We start from the raw sequence: 24,896 nt of genomic DNA, 5'->3' as shown, positions 1-24,896 counted from the left end.
TAAATTGAAATATATGTATGAGTGTTTTTTATAAATAGCTAAGAAATTGGGGATTATACAGTATACACAATGAATTAACACAGGTACATTGATTCCAAGAGATGTTCAGCCATTGATTTTGCTGTATTGAATAAATAAATATATATATATATATATATATATATATATATATATATATATATATATATATATATATATATATATATATGTATATATATATATAAAATTTTACAATCCTAATACGTTCGATTGTGGAATGTTTTTAGGTGCCCAGGAAAAACATACAGTTCAGGGTCTGTATTGAGACCCATACAGTATGTGCCCAGCAAGTTAATGTAAGTAGCTTCTTTCTGAATTAGACAGAGGTATTTTGATGTGCTGAAATGTGTTTGATTCCTATAATTCTGATGTTGACAAGAGTAGCATTAGGATATGTTCAATGGGCGTATGAAGCAATGGAGATACAAAATGGGGGAAGAAAATACTTTTTATGTCAATCTTCCTGGGATGTCCCATAATTAAATCTTTTGAGGGCCTGATTGTACTCTCAATTAAATGCAGTATTTTTGTCTCCAGGGGTGATTAGCAGTGAAGATGCATTTATCACTGGCGATAACACAGTTGAGCAGATATAAACACAGGAAGCTGTTTCTTTTCTCTTTTTTAAGGGGTGTTAGTTTACCACTAATGATAACTGGTGATTAGCACCAGTGGTATTTGTGCCACATCCATACTATGACTCACGTTATCGAAGACTTCCGTATAACAGGATTCAAGTGTAATGTGCCATTAGGTCCCCTCCTTATATGAGTCTCGTTCATGTACATTCAATGTTGCCCGTTTATATTTAGGCATGTTGCCAACATGTTATGGCAACCTTTGTGCTCCATGTCTCAAAATATCTTAATGTCCAATTAGGTTACTTCCTCTCTCCTACCTCTCTCATCAGTGACTCTTCAAAGAAATCTGGCATACCCACAGCATAGAAAAGGAAATCAAGGAGCAATGGGCCCTCAATGCTGCACCCTAGAATCCTTATTTGAATGGCACGTGCTATGAGTTGCTTTTAGAAGGGGATGGGCCAAAATTAATAAAGGTTTCGTTCCCAATACCAGCATTCTAAAAGTGCCATTGTTGCCAGTGTAAAACCTTCCATTGATGCTGTCAAACTGCACATCTGATCCTGCCACGAGCTTAAGTTATAAAGCAGAAAATATACGAAGAATGAGCATTCTCTGTTTTATCAGGAACCAGCCGCTAATCCCAATCTGATATGGGTGATTACGAGACATATGTGTTCCTCCGCAGCATGCAGAGAACACATAGTGTGATAAAAGCACCAAAGTCCTTTGTCTACTGGTTTCATACTGAACACCAAATTAAACAAGGATTTAAGAGATACACTTGTCACCATTTTAGAATGAAACCTAAGTCAGGATTAAAATGAAAACATTTAAAAACACTACTTAAGCACTCTGACAATCCACGAAGGGCCAAAAAGCTTGACTATTAGGATACACACATTTATAAATAATTGTGTAAATGTTTCCTCCATTTCGCGAACAGGGCAGGATATTTGTAATAAATTGAAATATATGTTTGAGTGTTTTTTATAAATAGCTAAGAAATTGGGGATTATACAGTATACACAATGAATTAACACAGGTACATTGATTCCAAAAGATGTTCAGCCATTGATTTTGCTGTATTGAATAAATAAATATACATATATATATATATATATATATATATATATATATATATATATATATATATTTATTTAATTTTACAATCCTAATACGTTCGATTGTGGAATGTTTTTAGGTGCCCAGGAAAAACATACAGTTCAGGGTCTGTATTGAGACCCATACAGTATGCGCCCAGCAAGTTAATGTAAGTAGCTTCTTTCTGAATTAGACAGAGGTATTTTGATGTGCTGAAATGTGTTTGATTCCTATAATTCTGATGTTGACAAGAGTAGCATTAGGATATGTTGAATGGGCGTATGAAGCAATGGAGATACAAAATGGGGGAAGAAAATACTTTTTATGTCAATCTTCCTGGGATGTCCCATAATTAAATCTTTTAAGGGCCTGATTGTACTCTCAATTAAATGCAGTATTTTTGTCTCCAGGGGTGATTAGCAGTGAAGATGCATTTATCACTGGCGATAACACAGTTGAGCAGATATAAACACAGGAAGCTGTTTCTTTTCTCTTTTTTAAGGGGTGTTAGTTTACCACTGATGATAACTGGTGATTAGCACCAGTGGTATTTGTGCCACATCCATACTATGACTCACGTTATCGAAGACTTCCGTATAACAGGATTCAAGTGTAATGTGCCATTAGGTCCCCTCCTTATATGAGTCTCGTTCATGTACATTCAATGTTGCCCCTTTATATTTAGGCATGTTGCCAACATGTTATGACAACCTTTGTGCTCCATGTCTCAAAATATCTTAATGTCCAATTAGGTTACTTCCTCTCTCCTACCTCTCTCATCAGTGACTCTTCAAAGAAATCTGGCATACCCACAGCATAGGAAAGGAAATCAAGGAGCAATGGGCCCTCAATGCTGCACCCTAGAATCCTTATTTGAATGGCACGTGCTATGAGTTGCTTTTAGAAGGGGATGGGCCAAAATTAATAAAGGTTTCGTTCCCAATACCAGCATTCTAAAAGTGCCATTGTTGCCAGTGTAAAACCTTCCATTGATGCTGTCCAACTGCACATCTGATCCTGCCACGAGCTTAAGTTATAAAGCAGAAAATATACGAAGAATGAGCATTCTCTGTTTTATCAGGAACCAGCCGCTAATCCCAATCTGATATGGGTGATTACGAGACATATGTGTTCCTCCACAGCACGCTTGCTAATATACGGCCCATTCCAAATATGAATAACCGTGAGGGGAAGCGTGCTGTGGGGAGCAGTGGGCTGGTGGCTCTCCAAAGAATCCAGGCCAAGCAGGCTCACTGTGGATACTGCAGCTGCCCCTGCCAAGCAAACCAAAGGCAATCGCTGTAATCATACTCACGTCAAAGCAATCCGATGCACGAGCCTGGCCGACTCGATCAAGAGTAACAGCTGCCTGGTGCCGCGGTATCAATATGGAAGGACGGTTCCAGGCGATTTAGGAGATTATTCTGGAAGAGAAGGGAGGTCGAAAAAATGCTTACTTGGCACAATCGTTTCGCTGCCTACATGAAAGGACATTTCTTGGTCTGTCTCTAGTATTTCAGAACAAGCATTGGCAGTGCCAACAGTTTGGGCTTTTATGCAGGCATATGAAAGGCATTTGCCAGGCACTCGTGTATTGCTGTTAACTGGCCATTGATGGTAGCCGGTGCAAAGTGATGCAACTACTTGGATATCTAATAGCAGTGAATGGCAAATGCCCAATACGTATACATAGGTCAAATCAATTGGCTTTGCCTTTGCTTGTTTTCAACAGGACTTCAATGAAGGACACACACAGTGCTTATAAAACGTGTGGCTGCAGGCTGACCTGATTAAGACATTGTTATCACAGCAGTAGATCGTTTGCAACTCCAATTAAGTCATTAATTCTCAGAAGACTACTTTGAAAAAACAATGGCAGGCACTTCGAGTGAAAAGCTTGATGGTAAAGCATGAATAAAGTGAGCTCACAATATTCCCATTAGGAGGTGTTTTGGGCAGGAGGGGCATGAACTGGGTGGGAATGGCCATGGGGATTAGCATGGCCCTGGGCAGTCAGTAGGTGAGCAAATAACCAAACAACACCTACAAACTTTGTGTCCCTCCTCATATGCCATTTCCCTTTAGCTGTACTCGAATCCAATAGTTTCGGCTTAGAGGTGACGCAAAAGCTCCACCCAATAGCCCAAACTCAAAAGGGCACTACACTCCTAGGAATATATGGAGTGAGTAGAGGGGGTTGATTAACAGTGCTGGGTGCCTATAATGGTGCCCATTTGAACAATTAATGTGCAATAAATTCAATACCTACAACCAGTGGGCATATTAAGATATCTGATATAGCGCCAACATTGCCACAATGAGCAACAGTGCACTTACACAGGACATATGTTATTACAGCAGCATGTGAAAGATGTTGAGTCCAGATGACACACACCTGGATGTGATGGCGATGTGGGTGCCGGAACATGTAATTGGGACAATGCTACAAGGCATACTAGTCAGTCATTTATTTTCCTTACATTTTTACTTTATACATATTTGCAATTTGAGGCACACGGAGACAAAGTGAATGGGCCACATTATGTGGTCGGCGGTAACCCGCTGGTGCTACCGGCTGGTTGTCACCGACCCTGCCTGACTTCCCGGTGCCACCGGGACATTACAAGTCCCGGCGGGGCGGGAAGTCAGGTGGTAGATCTTGTAAGCCCCCATTCCCCATGCATGGGAATGGGGACTCGGAAGCACCGGCCATGGCAACTCTGCTTGCCGGGGCCGCTGCGCCCGACAGGGCCAGACCTGCCGGAAGCAACGGCCCCGGCAGGGTCAGACCTGCCAGGCCCAGCGGCGCCAGCAGGCAGACTCGTAGTGTGCCGGTCCGGAAACAAGGGTGCCGGTAAGCTTACCGGCACCCTTGTTTCCAGACCGCCACACTTGTAATGAGGCCTAATATGTCATTTTTTGGGTCAGGTGTCCAAACCAAGAGGAGCACTCAGGAACGCAATATACATACAGCCGTGGCCAGACAGAGTGCAAGGTCCTCTTCACATTCTGCAGCCGCAACACCCTGTAAGCAAGTCCTCCGATTCACAGAGGGGTCTTGGGTGGGGGAGGAAGGGAATGCACTGTTTGCTGGCACAAGGGACCCGCAGTGAACAGATCCATGAGTATGCAAGTGGCGGGTCGATACGGCGTCTCGGGAGGATAGCTCAGGGGCAACATGCTCGCCTGGGAAGCAAGACAACACGAGCAACACAGGTTTGATCCCCGGGTCCGTGCATAGAAGCCTCTGGGTATTAAGAGCATTATAAATAACCGATCATATTATTTGCATAAGCATAGCCTGCCCAGAGGTATGGGCAAGCTATGGCGCTTGGGGTCACCCACCTCCCATGTAGGGGTGGTGGTTTGCACCATTGACAGTCTGCCACTGCAAACGCATGTTTTCCCATTCCCACCCATGTTACGGTGCTGAAAGTGTAAAATAATAATGGAACCGATCATGCTTCAGATAAACATTTCCCTCAGGGCCATAACAATGCAGGCAGGGGGTCTTTGGATGTGTTTGCTGCACATACATTGCGCCTCGAAACATTTTAAGGTATCAGAGTGCTGCACACGTGCAATAAATCAATCATTCGGATGTCCTAGTACTGCGAACAGGAGGAACATGAGTCATAACGACGATAAAGCGCATTAGTCATTAATAGTGCGTGATGCAATTTCCTTCGAGACATATTGTGCAAATGCTCTTTTATTGTCTGAATGGTGAATTTCACGGGGGGGCGGTCTGCAGAACGCGTCCTTATTTGGGGAAAAAACGAATGCATGTGTTTCTCAATCCAAAAGTCTGGCTAATGCTCCTACTCTCGTAAAGGCATCAACGGCAACAGTTCGCATTTCTCTACAAAGAAGGCAGCGCCCGGCTCTGTGTTTTAATGGCAAACCCCAGGTTGAATATTCGAAGCCCCCCGTCATGTACTCGCGCCGTTCACTTTATGATGAGTGGGCCATGAGGACGCGCGTGGCAGGTCCGTGCGCCAGCTGCTGTCCTTCAGTGATTTCGCTCCTGCGCTGGTTCTAAGCAATGTGAGCAAATGCAAACATGGCGCCGGCTTTGCCGCGGGTGGTATTCGGCATTGGAGCCATTTTACAACAATACCATTCTGGGGGCCTCTGCCATAAACGTGCTCTCAGGGAAACGTATGGCAATGGGGAACGTGTAACAGAACTGGTAACGGAACTCTGAACCCTGCGGGGAGGGCAGTACCGAGCAACACGTGATCAAATTCCTCTTTTCATACTAATCACATCCCCCCATCTATAAAACAAAACATGTAGTAGTCACTCCATCGTTAAAAAAGGTTGGCCTAGACCCTAATGATGCCGCAAATCTTAGACCAATCACAAATACCCTCTTGTTCCTAAAGCTTGTGGATAAAGTAGCCACGCTACAATTGCAGGCATATGTGGCAGAAAGAAACATCTTTCATAAAAAACAATCAGGGATCCGCAGCTTCCATGGCACCGAGAGTGCCTTGTTGGATCTGCCGACGAATAGGCTATCTGGGTTGGAATCTGGCAAGTCGGGGCTGCTGATTCTACTCGACCAATCGGCAGACTTTGACTTGCTAGATCAAAGGATTATGCTAGATCGGATGTCTACCGTTGGAGGTCTCTCAGAGGAGGCTATAACCTGGCTTAAGAAATTTCTTGAGGGGCGTAGCTCCCGGGTACACTGGGGTGAGAGTGACTCCGATGCCGAGATCACCATCTGTGGAGTGCCTCAGGGGGCTTGCCTTTACCCGTTGCTCTTTAATATTTACGTCATTCCATTATGCAGGGATTTTGAGAATTTATAACTTTTTTTTGTAATTATGCAGACGATTTTCAGTTGGCACTGGAGGTTGGTGGAGACCACAGTAAGGACCAACAAAACCTAGATCGGGTCTATCAAATGGTGAAAAGCTGGATGAATTGGCTCTGCCTTAATGCCACCAAGACATAGCTAATGTTATATGGCCCCAAACAAGCCAGAGAGAAGTTGGGTTCCCAGTATAACAGTTTTCTGGTTGACTGATGTCAGATACCAGTGGTACTCAAGGTTAAGACCTTGGAAAACCTATTTGGAGGCCAGTGTAGACAACAAGGCCCATGTTGACGCTATTGTGAAAAGCACTAATTATCATCTGAAAGTGCTTCGCAAGTGGCCCCGCGGGTTTCAGAGGAAAACCGTAAGAAATTAGTCCGGGCCGTAATACTGCCTAGAGTGGACTACTGTAACGCCCTTTTGGGAGGAGCAAAGAAAGTAGATCTACAAAGACTCCAAAAGATTCAAAACGCCGTGATACGCATCGTCTTTCAGATGACGCGTCTAGAGCCCACATCTGTAGCCAGGAGGAGTCTCCACTGGCTGCCAGTTTCAGCTAGAATACAAATCAAGCTTCTGACAACTTGTCATAAATGCGTCTATGGTGACGCACCTATATATCTTAAGAACAGGCTGAAGCTATATATGCCTAGTATGCCTAGTAGATCTCTTTGCTCAGCTAAGACTTGCTCTATACAAGTAGATTGAGTAAAAAGAGCTTATGGAAATGGCCGCGCTTTTCATGTGCAGCACATGCCTGGAATGCCCTTCTGGCGCTTCTACGCAATACAACCAATCTTCTGATCTTCCGGAAACAGTTGAAGACCTTTTTATTTTCATAAAGTTATGATCCAGCTACCTGGTTGTACTAGATATGGCCTTACCTTCCGTTTTCATGGCGCCTGGATGCCCTCGGGCTTTGGCGCCTTACAAATAAAATAACATAACATAGCATAAGGCACCGGGGTGGCCATTTTGTTTTGCCCATCAAGGTGCAGCCAGGGCTTCTCGTATCAGAAACATAGATGAGCACAGTGGTGCTCAGTTGGGGTTCGTCCCCACTCACTTCGACCTCTAGGCCCCAGGATAGATTAGTTTCCTGACAGTGGAAGGAGGTTGCACACTTGTGGCAAGCTGCCTCATAGTGCCAGTTGCGTACATTATTATATTACTGTACTGTACTTGACTTGTGATTGATCATTTTGAAAATCACACGCGCCAACATTTACATCTGTTAAATCAGGGGCTTCAAATTGAATGTATCCATGATTTTTACTCCTGCCAAAGATGTGTCAGGAGGTTCCAAAACACAGTCGCTGGATACAGTCTAAGGTGGCGATGGGATGGCAGTTGCATGACGTCATTGCTGTAGTGAGATAAGGCAGCAGCAGTTGGCAAAAGGGTTGGTTGAATATGCAAAGAGGTCTAGAGGCGGCCTGGTTTATCGATATTTTCTGTCCCGGGCTGATTGTGGATTATTTGCCGAAACCACTTCTAACTGTTATTGTTTTTAACTGCTTGAGTCCAACTTTGCCTTCAAGAGCTTTAACATTCCTAACAATACCATGTTATGAGAACATGCAACATACAAGTCGTCATTTATCTGTTCAGTAAACATGTGAATGTACAGCATGTAGGCTGTCACCCTGAAGTCTACATCACTGAGAAGCTCCGGAGGCCTACGATCCACCAGAAGCAAGAACATGTGCAGACTTGAACCCTGCCGGTGCAGGAAGGAAAGAACCAGAAGACAGGCCTTCTCTGTCTATGCCCCAAGATTCTGGAACCTCCTCCCCTCCAACATTAGACTTGCCCCCTTGCTGCTACAGTTCCGGAAGGAGCTCGAGACCCTCCTCTTCAAGGACTTGCTCTTCCCTGATACCTAGGTCCACAAACCCTCTGCTCCCTACCTAACCTGAGGCTGGGTGAACTGCTCCCTGCTGCTCCCTCCCTTGATTGCTTGGCGATCCCTTGCTCCCAAGTTGCTTGCCATGTCCCTCCCCGGCTAGCTCCCTGCTTATTTGTTTATCTGCTTCCCTCACCATGTTCTTCCCCTTATGATTGTAAAGCACTCTGTTGCTTCCCCAAGCTAGGTCCACACACAATACATGCCATAATAATAATAATAATAATAATAATAATTATTATTATGATAATATTAAATATATTGTGAAGTCATTTTAACTACATGTTAGTACATTATGATGAATGTTTACATGGTATACCATGCCATTTTAAGGGCTGACATCAATGCCTCTTGGAACTGTTGGCCAGTGTGATCTGACGGGGGAGCGAGCCAATCAGGTGGCTAGGAATGGGTGCCCAAACCGCTACTCTCAGCGTGCGTTCGTAAACTGCCTGATGGCCTCCTCTCCCACCCACCATCTTCCACTCACCCCGACCCCTTACCTCCCCCTTAGCTTATTGTGGTGGCTGCAGCACTCGCAGCAGCCACTGCCACTGCAGCTTCCTTCTTCCTTTTCTCCTGCGTGTGGCTGCCATGAAAAGGGAAGAAGGGGCTCCGTACGGTGTCATGGGACGGGTGCTATTGGCATTATGCACCCATTTCAAGGGCTGGAACGTGGGGTAACGGGCCGGGGCCCTCATTGAAAGCCCTCGCTTCAATCGGGCCTTTAACTTGAGCCACTGGGCTGTTGCCACCCGTTCCAGCCTTTGCAACGTGTACTTACCGCTACATTCTGTGCTTCAATCAATAACATTCTACATAAGAATTGCCCTTGCACAGTGTTCCATTGTCCATGCTGTCATTTATCCAGCATGTCATTAAGATAACTATATGACAGTACCGTATTTACATTGTTTGCCTTTACATTGCCTTGGGAGGATAGCTCAGAGGCAACGTGTTCACCTTGGAAGCAAGACAAGCTGCAGCAACACAGGTTTGATCCCCGGGTCCGTGCTTAGAAGCCTCTGGGTATTGAGTGCGATATAACTAATCAATTACATTTCTGTACAGTGTTTTCGGGAAAGTGCTTTGTCATCAATAAGTACACATACAAGTTATTAACTTTGTTGATAATCTTATTGTTGTTAATATGAATCCCCTGGAAATAGTCCTCTGGCTACGCCATTCAGAGTCATAGGAAAAAGTGGATTACCCAGACACCATTTCCAACCTGTTTCCACTCAAACAGCTTGGGAAGGATGCTGTTGTTTGAAAGAGAGGGTGTGATGAACTCCTGGTACTTGCTGCATTCACGTTGTTTACTTGTCAGTGTATTTTTAAACATGTCTGTTTGGCAAAACGGCTTAGCCGTGACTGGAAACTTTGCCTCTGCAGTGTCTCATGCAAAGGCGCCGCCAATTAGAGAACATGAAAAGGGGGGCGGGCCTCCAATCAGAAGGAAGGAAGGAAAAAGGGCATGGGAAGGAAGTCTGAGTGATGAATAAATGAATTGATATCAGCTGGACGTGTGAGAGATTTATTACTAAGGAGCCAGGAACTTTCACAACACGCCAAATATATGGACCAGGACATGTGTCTTTCTGTGACATTGCATAAAGTTATGAAACAAATTAACAGCAGGATTTCGCAAGGCCCGACTTATGGATAGAGGATAATGACGGACCGTGGGGGCTTCAGAATGCCCTCGCTTGTAAATCCTTGCCGCAATATCCCCTATTTGAGTAACTTAGACGATGTTTCTGAACGCAAAAAAAATGATCATATATTTGTCTCATCCTATCCAGCCTCCGGGAGTTAAAACGAATGCGCTCAGCACTCGTCTCTGACCTGGGGCCAGCCTGCACATCCCAAGCTCAAGACCCACCTGTTTAGATAACTCCCTTAATCTAATCAAAGCCCGCCTGAAAATCTGTAGATTAATGTTGACCTGTCTCTCGTGTATCTAATGTGATTCTGCGTATACATATGGTGCCCTGATGCCTGCGGGCTCTGGCACGGTAGAAATAAATAAATAAATAAAATAAATGAAATTAAATTTGAATCCCAGCCAGGTTGATTCAACCCTTCATCATTCTGCGGGCGATGAGTTGAGAGCATTGTTGCAGTGCTTAGAAGCAGTGGGAGTCTGGCATGAAGCGCTACGTAAACATTGGCTATAACTATCCGAAATGAATCATCCCCAATCATCTCGCCCCCTCGTCTTCTGTTCCCCACATACCATCACTCAGTTGGCCGGTCTTTGCATCCACTCATGCCGCACAGCAATTCACCCAGTGTTAAGACAGTCCCTCTTTCATACTTGTTGAGTGTGGAGTAACACATGGCGATGCAACAGGGCTCTCACACAAGTCTACGGTCCCACCCAGTGGTAACACAGCTGAGCAACCAAGGAACGCTCTTACAGGGGGCACCTGGGTGGTTCAGAGACAGTCCAGGCCACAGATAGCAATCAAAAAGAGAGTGGCCAAACTGGGGCCCTGATTACAAGTTTAGCTGTTGGTTTTCAGAATTCATATTTAGGGAATTCTGGGGCCATTTGTGGGGCCCCTCAGCATTTTCCTCCACGCTTCCTATTTTTTCTGGTCGCTCGATTTCCTTTTGCTGGCTAGAGGAACTTCTATGGGAGACCCCCTGCCATTGCATACCTTATTTACAATATGTAAGGTGTATGTTATAATTGGGTTTCACGTAAGGCGTCTAGTCCCAGGGGTGCTTCTCAGGCTCCCACTTTTACCCTAAGGTAACTTTATCACCTTACACAGGTTTTAGGGAGTAGATTGGAGGCAGCTATACTTTAGATTGGGTTTCACCAGAGGTGCAAGGCAAGTTACCACGTTGGTAGCCCAATTTACCTTTTAGGTAGCCATTGGTGTCCTGCTCTTGGCCAATTTGACTTTCAGGGCTTCCCTTTGTCTATGTGACCGTCAGGTAGACATACATGGCTATTTTGACAGTGTACGTAGATTACATCGCAGAAGATTCACTCGAAAACGATTTCATCTAATTTTCGGTAACAAATGTCACTGTAAATATATGCGTGGGGTTGTGTTGGGTAATAATTAAGGTGTAGGGTATATGGGGGGCTGACGTGCCCCCCCACACATATTTGCATATATTTGCAGTGAAATGTCTTTAAAAAACAATTCTCGATGGAATCACGTAGATCCATTTTCTTTGTGAGCCCACAATAGTGGCCTATATATTGGTCGTAAATAGTTTAGGGCAGTATATGGCCCTGGACTAGCCCTTTCACTTCCTTTGGGGGGTGGCAAAGGGTAAGTGGCCATCACACTGACCAACCAGTACAGTTAGTCATTTGAACCTTTCCCCACCCCTTTTAATGATGGCTAGCTAAATCCCGTACCATGCCAAATCAAGTATGCCCAAGCGGTCAGAGTTCAAGTCGGGATGAAAGTCTCTGACTCTCCACAAAACCTGTATGTTTCCTGATCATTCCTTGGCTTCTATAATGGTAGACGTCAGGCACTATACATCACCGGCAATTAAGGATATCCCTGGCTCCTACTTCTCCATGATTGATCCACGCAGGTGTGAGCAGAAAGGGGTTTGGGGAGAAAGAATACTTTGAGCCTTTCAACCTATCTCTGTCTGCCTGATTATAGGAAGGTGGCAAATAGCCATGACTCCTTCTGGTCCCTTGGGAAATGTGGAATGAAACGACATTGGTTATACCTCGAAATCCAATGCGTCTCTGTACTTTTAACCAGCCAGGTTTCCTCCCAAACATCTGTGGTTAGTCATTCTTCGCGTGTCTCGCGACTCATTCCATGGTAGACAAGGTAGTAAAGCAAACTCCCAGGTGACCAATTACCAGTCAATTTCAAACTGTCCAGCAAATTACCCGAAAAGGCAGTAACCTCACAACTGCAGGACTATGTTGAATCTGTTGGATGCTAGTTGAGCTGGGTTTAGATCTGCATTGGGGCCTACATCTCTTCTGATTCTGATCCTCGATGATCAACTCCTTGTCCTCCTGGATTTATCTGGGGCATGCAATGCGGTCGCTTGGCAAGCCTGCGAGAAGTGAACCCGGCCCCAGAGCAGATCAACCCTCTTCTGACAGAAAATGACAAACAAGGCGTCTTTAAACACTCTTCCAGGTCCACATTTTCATTAATGCCCCTAGTGTCCCACAGGCTCACCCCGCCCTTCTCTATCTCTTAAAGGTACTGCGACATTTATGTGCACAGAGGTTTCATCTACTGGCGCTCTCGCATCTTATCTGCTGGCTGTAAAAACTGGATGACCAGCAATTGTCTAAACCCAAATCTAACAAAATCTGAAATCTTCAGGCTGCCCAGCTGAATTAGGCATGTGCCCTTCTCTATCCTAACAATTCGACATTTTGGGGTTCAATTTCAATTGCAAATTGACTTTGATCCCCAGATTACTGCTGTTATACAAACTGGGTACTGGCACATGTTTTGAAACTGACAGAAAAGATCTCGGACTTCCTTGCCAGGGTCATGTCCAGTAACGATCACACGAGTGTCCTCTATGTAGATCCTCCCGCATATATAACAAAATGGCTGCCATGCTTTCAGAATTCTGCTGCCCATGCTGTTAGTGTCACCAGGCAATGGTAACCATATCCCTTGCATTTTAATCCATGCAGCGGGAATTCGTTGAGCATATTACGTTCAAGGTCCCAAGTTTATTCATAAGGAGATCACACATTACTCCCCTATCACACGCTTCTTATGATCCAACCAGCTTGCTAGCAATAATGAATGAGAGGTAGGACTTTCAGCTACTCAGCCACCCATCTCTGGAACACTATTCCTCTGAATCTTAAATCTATTTTATTTCTCGGGAGGATTGCTGAGGGGCAACGCGCTCATCTTGGAAACATGACGACGCTGAGCAATACATGTTTGATCCCCGGGTCCACGCTTAGAAACCTCTGGGTATAAAGAGCGTTATAAATAACGCATTACAATCTCTCATAATTTGTAGAAGACACTTAAAAACATAGGATTTTACGATATTCATAGTCCGTTATTGAAAAAAAAACCTCTGGAAATGCCAAAAGACCACCTGGGGCGACAGCGCACTTAAGCATCAGCACATAAAATAACATGCATAGGAATATTGTAAGCAGCGATGAACTCTGCATCCAGCCAGGATGCTGCATCCATTCAAACATTTGGCAGCCGCGCAATCACTGGCGTCACCACATTCAAACATTCCTGCGCTAGTCCCGAGGCCATTACTCAGATATGGATTTCTCGAAGACTTCCCAACCCTCATTCGGGTATCCAGCCCGGTCTTGGCATGCCCTAATCTCACCCAATACTGCAGGTGAACATCATGACCATATATGGCCCCACCCTTTTCCTTTCACAGGAAGCAAACCAGGTCTACCTGTGGAGCTCACACTGGCTTTTCAATCCCTTGATCCCTATAGTGCCGTCTGCAGATGTTCCGTCTGCATCCCACTATTTGTGAATTAAGACACATTGCCAACAGCTACGTGTGCAAGGAAACTCCCCTGGGGGACAGGGGGTCTTTCTGATACCCTAAGTCTGAGACGCCAAGTGTCTCGCAGGAGCATGTCACAGAGTCTGTCCCCCTTTTGAGGCCTCAAGTTAGGACTCACTAGTGAGAAAGGGCTAATTATTCAGATAGGAAAAATGAATAACTAAAGGGCTCCTGGACACAGGTATAGCATAGGTCTTTTGGGATCACCCCAATTAATGAATGTCACCCTACCATGCAACTCATTCATCCAATTCATACAAGTATTTGTGTATCCTTATGCCAGTTACTCTGACATCAAACCACACTTTATTCCTCCAAGCCAATCAGTGTGCCAACCCATCCATCCAACCACCCTGACCCACCCACCCACCCAACCACCCTGACCCACCCACCCAACCACCCTGATCCATCCATCCAACCACCCTGATCTATCCATCCATCCATCCATCCAACCACCCTGATCCATCCATCCATCCATCCATCCATCCATCCATCCAACCACCCTGATCCATCCATCCATCCAACCACCCTGATCCATCCAACCACCCTGATCCATCCATCCATCCAACCACCCTGATCCATCCATCCATCCATCCACCCACCCACCCACCCACCGATCCAACCACCCTGATCCATCCATCCATCCATCCACCCACCCACCCACCCACCGATCCATCCACCCTGATCCATCCACCCTGATCCATCCACCCTGATCCATCCACCCTGATCCATCCACCCTGATCCACCCTGATCCATCCACCCTGATCCATCCATCCATCCATCCATCCATCCACCCTGATCCATCCATCCACCCTGATCCATCCATCCATCCATCCATCCATCCATCCATCCATCCATCCATCCATCCATCCATCCATCCATCCATCCATCCATCCATCCATCCATCCATCCATCCATCCATCCATCCATCCATCCATCCATCCATCCATCCATCCATCCATCCATCCATCCATCCATCCATCCATCCATCCATCCACCCTGATCCATCCATCCATCCATCCATCCATCCATCCACCCTGATCCATCCATCCATCCATCCATCCATCCATCCATCCAACCACCCTGATTCATTCTAGGCATAATGTCATATCTAATGACAAGTGCTGTGTTATTTCCAATGGATTCACACGCACGAGTGGCCAGCATTGTGTAAGATTCACTTAGGTAGAACTAGGACGAAGGATTCGAGTAGGTGGACATGTTGCCTCAATACTCAAGTGAAGTGAGTGTGCGTCGAAGTAGCGTGCACAATTATTGGGGTCATCAGATGTGCACGTTTAGAGTTGAAGGAATGCTTGGGTTCAGAGGTTCATAAGGTTCATAGGTCATGTTTGAAAACAAGAGAGCAATCCACACGTTTTGGTGGCAAGACATTTAAAATGTGTGTGAAGGCATGCGAAACAACTTCTATCGATTTTTTGAACTAGTCTTTGGGAGGACGGATACAGTTGAAGTCTACTAAAGCTTCAAAGGCCCCACTTGAAATCCGTACAGGAGAAAGAAGCGGGCAAGAAAAAAAGAATGCCACACGTGGGATAAACGATAACAAACAATTGGGGCTCATGCTTTTCATTTATACATGAAAGAGAACACAGAAAAACAGACATTTAAAAATGGAAATTGGGCTGTCCTGTTGATGTTAGTTATTTAAACCGGAGAGAACACACCATATCACTTATCCCTTTACACGTGTGTGCCAAAGGAGCGAGCAAGCTCCTCGCAAACTCACTTTTTTGGTCTGTTTTTTAATTTTAAGAATTCAGTTGGGTCTTGCATCACATCATGCAGTAGTATAACAGTCATGAGGCCACACCAGGCATAGAGGCATGAGGCTACATCAGGCACAGCAAGCAACATCATCCAGTAGAATGACAGGCATGAGGCTGCATCAGGCACAGCGGCATGAGGCTACATCAGGCACAGCAAGCAACATCATCCAGTAGAATGACAGTCATGGGGCTACACCAGGCACAGAGGCATGAGGGTACATCAGGCACAGCAAGCAACATCATCCAGTAGAATGACAGGCATGAGGCTACAACAGGCACAGCAAGCAACATCATCCAGTAGAATGACAGGCATGAGGCTACATCAGGCACAGAGGCATGAGGCTTCACCAGGCATAGAGGCATGAGACTACATCAGGCACACAAGCAACATCATCCAGTAGAATGATAGGCACGAGGCTGCATCAGGCACAGAGGCATGAGGCTACATCAGGCATAGAGGCAGGAGGCTACATCAGGCAGAGCAAGCAGCATCATCCAGTAGAATGACAGGCATGAGGCTACATCAGGCACAGCAAGCAACATCATCCAGTAGAATGACAGGCATGAGGCTACACCAGGCAAGGCAAGCAACATCATCCAGTAGAGTGACATGCATGAGGCTACATCAGGCACAGCGGCATGAGGCAACATTAGGCACAGCAAGCAACATCATCTAGTAGAATGACAGGCATGATGCTATACCAGTCATAGAGGCATGAGGCTACATCAGGCACAGCAAGCAACATCATCCAGTAGAATGACAGGCATGAGGCTACATCAGGCACAGTGGCATGAGGCTACATCAGGCACAGCAAGCAACATCATCCATTGGAATGACAGTCATGGGGCTACACCAGTCACAGAGGCATGAGGGTACATCAGGCACAACAAGCAACATCATCCAGTAGAATGACAGGCATGAGGCTGCATCAGGCAAAGAGGCATGAAGCTACATCAGGTACAGAGGCATGAGGCTGCATCAGGCACAGAGGCATGAGGCTACATCAGGCACAGCAAGAAACATCATCCAGTAGTATGACAGGCATGAGGCTACATCAGGCAGAGCCAGCAACATCATCCAGTAGAATGACAGACATGAGGCTACACCAGGCATGGCAAGCAACATCATCCAGTAGAGTGACAGGCATGAGGCTACATCAGGCACAGCAGCGTGAGGCAACATCAGGCACAGCAAGCAACATCATCTAGTAGAATGACAGGCATGAGGCTACACCAGGCATAGAGGCATGAGGGTACATCAGGCACAGCAAGCAACATCATGCAGTAGAATGACAGGCATGAGACTACATCAGGCACAGTGTCAGGAGGCTACATCAGGCACAGAAAGCAACATCATCCAGTAGAATGACAGGCACGAGGCTGCATCAGACACAAAGGCATGAAGCTACATCAGGCACAGAGGGATGAGGCTGCATCGGGCACAGATGCATGAGGCTACATCAGGCACAGCAAGCAACATCATCCAGTAGAATGACAGGCATTAGACTACATCAGACACAGAGGCATGAGGCTACATCAGGCACCGATGCATGAGGCTACATCAGACACAGCAAGCAACATCATCCAGTAGAATGACAGGCATGAGATTATATGAAGCACTAAAGCATGAGACTACATCAGGCACAGCAAGCAGCATCATCCAGTAGAATGGCAGGCATGATGCTACATCAGGCAGAGCAAGCAACATCATCCAGTAGAAAGACAGGCATGAGGCTACATCAGGCACAGAGGCATGAGGCTACATCAGGCACAGCAAGCAACATCATCCAGTAGTATGACAGGCATGAGGCTACATCAGGCACATCAAGCAACATCATCCAGTAGAATGACAGGCATGAGGCTACACCAGGCACAGAGGCATGAGACTACATCAGACACTGATGCATGAGGCTACATCAGGCACAACAAGCAACACCATCCAGTAGAATGACAGGCATGAGGCTACATCAGGCACAGAAAGCAACATCATCCAGTAGAATGACAGGCATGAGGTTATATCAGGCACAATGGCATGAGACTACATCAGGCACAGCAAGCAGCATCATCCAGTAGAATGACAGGCATGATGCTACATCAGGCACAGCGAGCAACATCATCGAGTAGAATGACAGGCAGGAGGCTGCATCAGGCACAGCAAGCAACATCATCCTGTAGAAAGACAGGCATGATGCTACATCAGGCACAGCGAGCAACATCATCCAGTAGAATGACAGGCAGGAGGCTGCATCAGGCACAGCAAGCAACATCATCCAGTAGAAAGACAGGCACGAGGCTGCATTAGGCACAGCAAGCAACGAAACAATGGGCATTATAAAGATACACCTAGAAGTAAACAGGGGTGAAAATTACCCCAGGAATAAAACAAATACTGTCAAGATCCTGATTGGAAAATGGGCACCATGCCAGAATGGGAATACTAGGCAATTACACTTGCTTGTTATTGTCGTTGTGCCTCCATCTGTGACTTTGAACTGATCGTCTATTGTTGTTACCCTGGAACCTCAATCTGTTGTTTTACCCTGTAACCAGCGCCTTGATGCCCTTGGGTTTAGTGCACTTTATAATAAATGCAAGAATAAATATGTGGCTGTTTAGACAAAGGGTGTCGTAAGTGTGTTGGGGTGGAGAGACACCTAATCCAGCACTGAGAAAACAAACCATCCTTATCGAAGTGTTGTGCACGGATTACAGATAGACAAGCTGTCATTTGTGGAGGGCGAAGTAGTGGGGCTACTACTTACCTGTGGGGTCAATCGCAACATAGACCAGAGTTTGGAAATCCCAAGAGGAGAGGAAATAGTGTTCCATGTCAGGCTCTCTGCTGGGCAGAGCTGGTGCTGGCAAACAAGATGGCCTGTTTGCATGAAGATGAGGGGCAGTTGCAATCGCAGGAACGTTTCTATTGGTCTTTTTCTGAATATATGCTTGCATATTTGAGGAGTGGGGAGTGAGGGAGGTTTGCCCTGGATAAACAGCTAGTTTATTACTCTGATTGTCCACTAATGTATTGAGATCACAACAAGACGTACACTTATTTCATGGGGTGATACCAGCCCTACAGGTAAGGGGTGTATTGGACACTTTTACTCCCTAAAAATAGGCATATACTCCCAAAAAAATAAAAATAAGGAGTAAAGATACTCCCAACAAAAATTAGGAACATGTAGCAGCGCGTGCTCCTGCTTTCACCCACACAGCTCCATGGATATGTTAGACCAGTAGTCCACACACATAGCACCACAGGAATAAACGCCTGTCCTTACTGCCTAATTGAAAGACGTAAACCTGTGTCTTTATAAATAACTAGGTGCAAAGGAATGATTATTGAAAAAAAAAATTCAGTTTTCCAGTTAAAACATCATTATTCACTTATAAAATAGCCCCTTTGGGAATTTAACTTGCATTTTTACTCCCTAAAAAATTATTTTACTCTCAACTTTAAAAATAGGGAGTAACATACTCCCACTTCAAAATCTTATCTGGAGTGCTGGGTGATACATTTGGAAAATAATGCAGATTAGGTGGGGTCTATACATGCAAGATGTGCTTCCATCTAAAAGACCATCAGTTTTACGTGTGTCACATTCATTCTTCCACCCATTCATCCATCAGGCTGCCCCGGTGGTAGAAGCTCCCGCTTCCCTGGAATCTGCACCACAAAACAAGAGAAAGGTCTACTAGTGGCTCTATGAAGTTGTTGGTTAGCATCTGAGACAGTGCTGAACCCTGGTGATCCCCACTATGCAGGGAGATGAAATGAGGGGGGCAACCAAGGTGCAAGGTTTTCAGGTTGGTTGGCTTGATGACTTGATAGGTTCAATCTATATTGGTGGATGGCACTGAGCCTAGCCAGGCCAAAGAGCTGGAGGGAAATCGGGTCCCCACCGGCAGTAATTCAGGTAATTCCCTCCATGGAGAATTACCGGAATTCCCGCAACCTGTAATATCCCAATATCAGGCGGCGGGAATGCTAATTCTGTATTGGTGCCATCCCGCCAGATTTACCGACTGGCTACCACCAAAATCGTAATGGTCTTTACTTATGCTTCAGTCACAACCAGAAATCCCGGGTATCAGAGGCAGCAGCACCGGGTTCATCAGGCCCTACTAAGGAGAGCCATATTGATGGCTTTCCCCCTCCCACTATCAAGGGTATGATTTGTGCTATGCAGGAGAGTTGGTCCCTGGTTACCTGCATTGAAAAACTTGTGCAACTACAGATACCAGAATCCTTAGAGACTTCAATGAAAATTAATTAGACACACCTGAAAAGGAAAACAGCCCCCCCGATGATTGATAGAGTCAAGAAAACGTTTGGAAGAGAAGACAAACTGTGTTGAAGAAGGTAAACATGACTGGGCACCAGAGTGCGCACCTCATCCTCTCTTTTTTTCACAACCTGACGTCTCAAAGGATTACTATGATTTTTCTATGCTACGTCAAAGTGAGAAGTACATGGTGAGCTACTCCAGCTTCCTTCAAAATAATCGCTTTCGTTCGATTTGTTAGTGAACCAAATTATTCATGATAAAGTACCTTGATGTTTGGAAATAACCCGATGTACAAAGCAACACTAGGAAGGTAACTCTTCACCCTTGCATACTATGCGCGACGCTGCGTGGATAACATACCAAATACACTTAACCTGTGGCGATTCTGGAGCTGGACCTGGAAGGGTTAGGAGGCCTCAGACCAGAGCACGCCATACATTTACAAATATTTAAACCAAACCAGTGCCCTTTAACTAAGCTCAACATTATATCAGGCCAAATGCACATGTACCTATTGCAGGTAAGTCCCCGAGTACCAGCAACATGTAACTTGACCACTAAAAGAAATCCCGGGTGGAGAGCACATGGATCCCTTTGGTCACCGCGGGCAGCTGCATGGCATTAACTATGTCTACAGAGGGCATCGCGTTGAAAAGGGGACATTTAAAATACAGCATGCTGCCAGGTAAGCAAAGAAGGTTCCCCATAGGGCCGACACTCTCACGCCGACACACACACACACACTCTCACACACACACACACACACACACACACTTATGCGAACATAAGTGAGCCTCCCATCACAGTCCTCACATCCTCCTAAGGCAGCCGGAGAGAACAGGCATGATATGATATGACATTTATAACACGCCTGTACACAAGTGTTCATGGACAATAACAGGCAAAGGAAGCACAGCTTCCCTGTGTGGAAAGGTTTAGAGCTATTTTTCTTCAAAGTGCATTTCAATCTTGGCAGAGAGTTTACATAGAGGGGGAAAGTGGTGAATCTAGTCTCTGTGCACTACACAGTAAAACATGTGCCTAGATAATTCATGTTGCATACTGCACATGTACTGCCATATCAGAGGTCATGCATACCTTTCTCTGTTATTGTGTAACTGGAATATTGACTGTGGCGGACGGTGACGTTGTTCAATGGATGGGTGTAAATATTCCCCAGTAATGAGCGTGTTCGATCATAGCAAAGGAGCAGAAAAAGAGTTTGGGGGTGCTTAAATCCATCATAGAAAAAGTTCTTTCAAATTGTGGGTTACAATGGTGCATTTTCCAGTACACTTTCTATGTAAAATTATGTAAAAAGCTATGCAAATTACAAATGATAATTGAGAGAATCCAATAGATTTCAGGTCAGGATGCCTGTGCCCACAATATATGCCAGCACTGTGACTGTAAGAACACACTCTTTTCAACTGTACTCAATATTTTCAATATTGCAACTATTAGAAGACCTACTCCTTTTAGCTGTGCCAATATATACCACTATTGCCATTGTAAGTACACTTTTGTTGCATTTTCTCAATAACGCCAGTGCTGAAACTGTGAGGACACTCATGTTCCCTTATCTGAACAATGGCATTGTTCTAACAAGAATTGGGAATCACAAAGTGCCTGCCACTACACCTCCTCTCTGCCCACTGCAATAGGGTCATGATCTTGTGAGGGGGGAAGAGGATGACGAGGAACCCAAGACTGAAACTCCCTTATGTGGCATTCCAGTTGTTAATGGTGCCATCCCCTGTAGCAGAATACCTCCCAGTATATTTTCTGGTCAGTGTTGTCCCTTTCCCATTGCAGAACTCCAAATCCCACAGTGCACCTGGGAGCAACTGGGGGAACCTCGACAGCAGCAAGGAGAACAGAATCAAAAACAGCCAGGAGATAGATTTAGAATTTCCCTGCCAAACAGAAATGGGACACCAAACACCTGACCTGACAACCTCCAGTGGACCTTTGGGCAATAGTGGGTCCAGCAGAAAATGATCTGGGAGTGAGGAGAAACTGTAGGGGCACAGGGGATACACATAAAACCGCGCCAAACTGATTTGGCAGCAACACTCCCCAGTCACTGAAAAAAGCCACAGGGAGAACAAGCAGCCTGAACCCCTGACTGCTGCCCCACCAGAGATTTTTCCTAATCCGTGCCTGAGAGGGAGAGTGGCTTAGCAGGGTTTTTAAAGCATCTCACCTGTATAACACAGTCCCTGCGGAAAAGACAGGCAGAGAGAGGATCTTAAAGTCAGGTGAGTGGAAGGGGAGGGGGAGTCAGAACCAGCAGAATCACAGTGTAAAAGGAGACAGAAGGAAAGACTGAGTGTGGGTTGTAAAGGTGAGATCAGAGGAGGGGGTGATAAAACAAGAGAGCAGGTGGAGGAAGGTTGGTACAGATGGGCGTAGAGCGAGGCTACTCAGGCAGTGCGTAAGGTGCCGTATTTGTTAAGGAACGTGGTACCAGTCTGTGGGAGTGAAGCAGTGAATGAGAGGGTGCTTGCTAAGGTGATGTATTGAGGGAAAAGTGGGAGCTATGAGAAAGGGGGATGGGGTAGTAGGTGGGGTGGGAGGGACTAGGTGTTGGGAGAGAGTAAGCTTACCTAATGGAGATTTAAGAGTGGGGGCAAGCAGAAGGGGGCAGGAGATAAGGGAGGGAGTGCGAATATTGAGTGTATTGGAAAGGAGAACAGGGCACCAAATTCCCGAGGGGGGGTCGGGCCGGGTCAGGAGATAGGTGTAGTGAGTGGTGTGGGCAGGGTAGTTGTAGTGTGGTGAGGGGAAGGTAGGAGAGCGTACTAGTATTGGAGGGAGAGTAGCAGCAGTGCAGAAAGAGAAGGGAGGATGTAAACCGTAGAGAGAAGGAGTGAGAGAGAAGAACAGCGGCTGGATAGTTAAAAAAGAGTCAGGGAGCAGAGGCGTAGACAGGGTTGGCCTGAGCGGGCCAGGCCCCCCCGAAATCTGTAAATGCCCACTCAGCAGCGAAGTGTGGGAATTTACAGATGTTAATGTCACTGCGGTGGGCCCAGCTACGTTAGCTTCAGGCCCCACTTGTTGGACAATCTTGGCTACGCCTATGTCAGGGAGTATGAGGAGAGACAATGGGCGGAGTAGGAGGGAGGTGTGTAGGGGCAGATACGGGAGAGCTATGGAGAGACATCGGGAGAAGAAACTCTGAGTGTCGGACGATAATACACGGTGGGGCCTGAGTGTCGGGAAGGCACAAACCTTTACATTGTACCATCATTTGGGGAACCTAGAGCAGGGCGACCTAATTTGTTCCCAGAAGACATTTAGATAACGCATTTGCCTTTGGGCAGTCACACGAAGATAGAGAATACCTTTGACAGTAGGGCTGACTCATCCTTAGATACTATCCTAGGCTTTAGGGACCAGTGTTCTAAGGAGGGAATGAGCTGCACTGGATGACAGAGAGAGGAACAGCTTTTAGCATAGCCCCCGCAACTCCCTCCCATTTTTATATCCTGGTGTATTACATTTGAAGATCTGCACATTCTCACCTAAACCTGTTTTTTTCAATCCAAAATTAAAATAATAAAACCCTTGAATTGTCCTGTAGTCTGTGACTTATTAAGGCCATTGGTGATCCTGCGCACGCATGCACTCCAGCATGCGAAGAGAGGCACATGAATGCACACTTATGCACTCACATACATGCCAGTGATGTAACATTTGTAGAAACTTTGAAGTCATGGAAAAAACGTATTTGCCATTTTCTTTTAAGAGAATTTTTTTTGAGAAACATTAGAATAGATATATATTATAGGGTGGCAGTTGCCATTCTCTAGCTAAGATAACACTATTTGCATTGACTGTTCTCAGAATTCTTTTGCTAATAACTTTTGACAAGCTGGACAGATTTGGAGTTCATTTTCCAAAATCTGTCTGTACAGACCGCTCGAAACTGGACATTTTGGGGTAATTTCATTAAATGGTTCAAAAGTTATTAAAAAAACCCAAATAAATTGTGTTCTAAGGTGACTCCTATTCATTTTCCCATTGAGGAAAAAAAGCTTCCTTCGAACATCCTAAGTTCAAAAACAGCAGAACACGTTGCCACCAAAAGAGAAAAAACTTCGAGCAAAGTGCTTGTGATGTTTCCTTTTTTGGTTTGGGGTTAAACAACGCAGTAGTTTTTTTTATTGCTTTAGAAGGAGGCACCCAATGAGCTCACAAAAAGGGTTATATATCTATCGTTGTTCATTGCAGTACTGAGGCTTTTCAGAAATGAATAGCCACCAATTTTGTTTTACGTCAATGCAAGCGGTTTCCCCGGAAATCCTGGCGAAAAAAAAAGTTTACAGAAGGCTATTTGGAGGAGTGAAAAGGGTGGTTTCCTCTGAGGGTAGTTGTGTGGCGGCAGAAAGAGGACCACGTGTGTAGTGCGAAAGTCACACTAAGTAAGTCATTTTGCAAAAAACTTTAATTGCACACAGTGGACCACCAAAATCATGACTTGTGTTGCTGTGACGCCTGCTTCCAATTGTAAACATTTACAAAACAGTGTTTAAAATTGAAGACTTAAGCAAGGTGAAGACTTAAAAAAGGTGAAATTGTCTTTACTCTTCATTTTTACCCTCTATTTATAGACATAGCATTACGATGAATTTCCATGGAATCTGCACGGTGGCAAAAAGAGTGTATTCCACAGGAATCCATGGGCTTCATGCCTGCAGGACAATCATGTATTTATATATTATCGGGAAGAGGTCTCCAAGGGTGCAGCAGGGACAGCACCCATGGCCGGTGGAATCTGATCGTTTAACTGTGAGAGTGATATGGGCCTCGTCTTGCCACTCTAAAACT

General features: G+C 45.4%; 1 protein-coding gene across 8 annotated transcripts in view; it reads right to left on the bottom strand.

The window, feature by feature from the left end:
* Positions 1–24,896, bottom strand: part of CALD1 (caldesmon 1) — a 669,061-nt gene that overhangs the window by 381,960 nt on the left and 262,205 nt on the right. For 6 of the 8 annotated variants that reach the window (XM_069628357.1, XM_069628356.1, XM_069628358.1 and 3 more), the window contains one exon: positions 3,040–3,148. The exons of the other annotated variants lie outside the window; for them this stretch is intronic. The gene's annotated coding sequence lies outside the window, so the exon portion shown is untranslated. The remainder of the gene's footprint in view (positions 1–3,039; positions 3,149–24,896) is intronic. 8 annotated transcript variants of the gene reach the window in all.

Source organism: Ambystoma mexicanum, chromosome 12 (genome assembly GCF_040938575.1).
Source record: "Ambystoma mexicanum isolate Mex_15411 chromosome 12, UKY_AmexF1_1, whole genome shotgun sequence".
NCBI classification, from domain to species: domain Eukaryota; kingdom Metazoa; phylum Chordata; class Amphibia; order Caudata; family Ambystomatidae; genus Ambystoma; species Ambystoma mexicanum.
The sequence above is the reverse complement of the archived record's forward strand: the minus strand, read 5'-3'. Positions and strand labels throughout refer to the sequence as shown.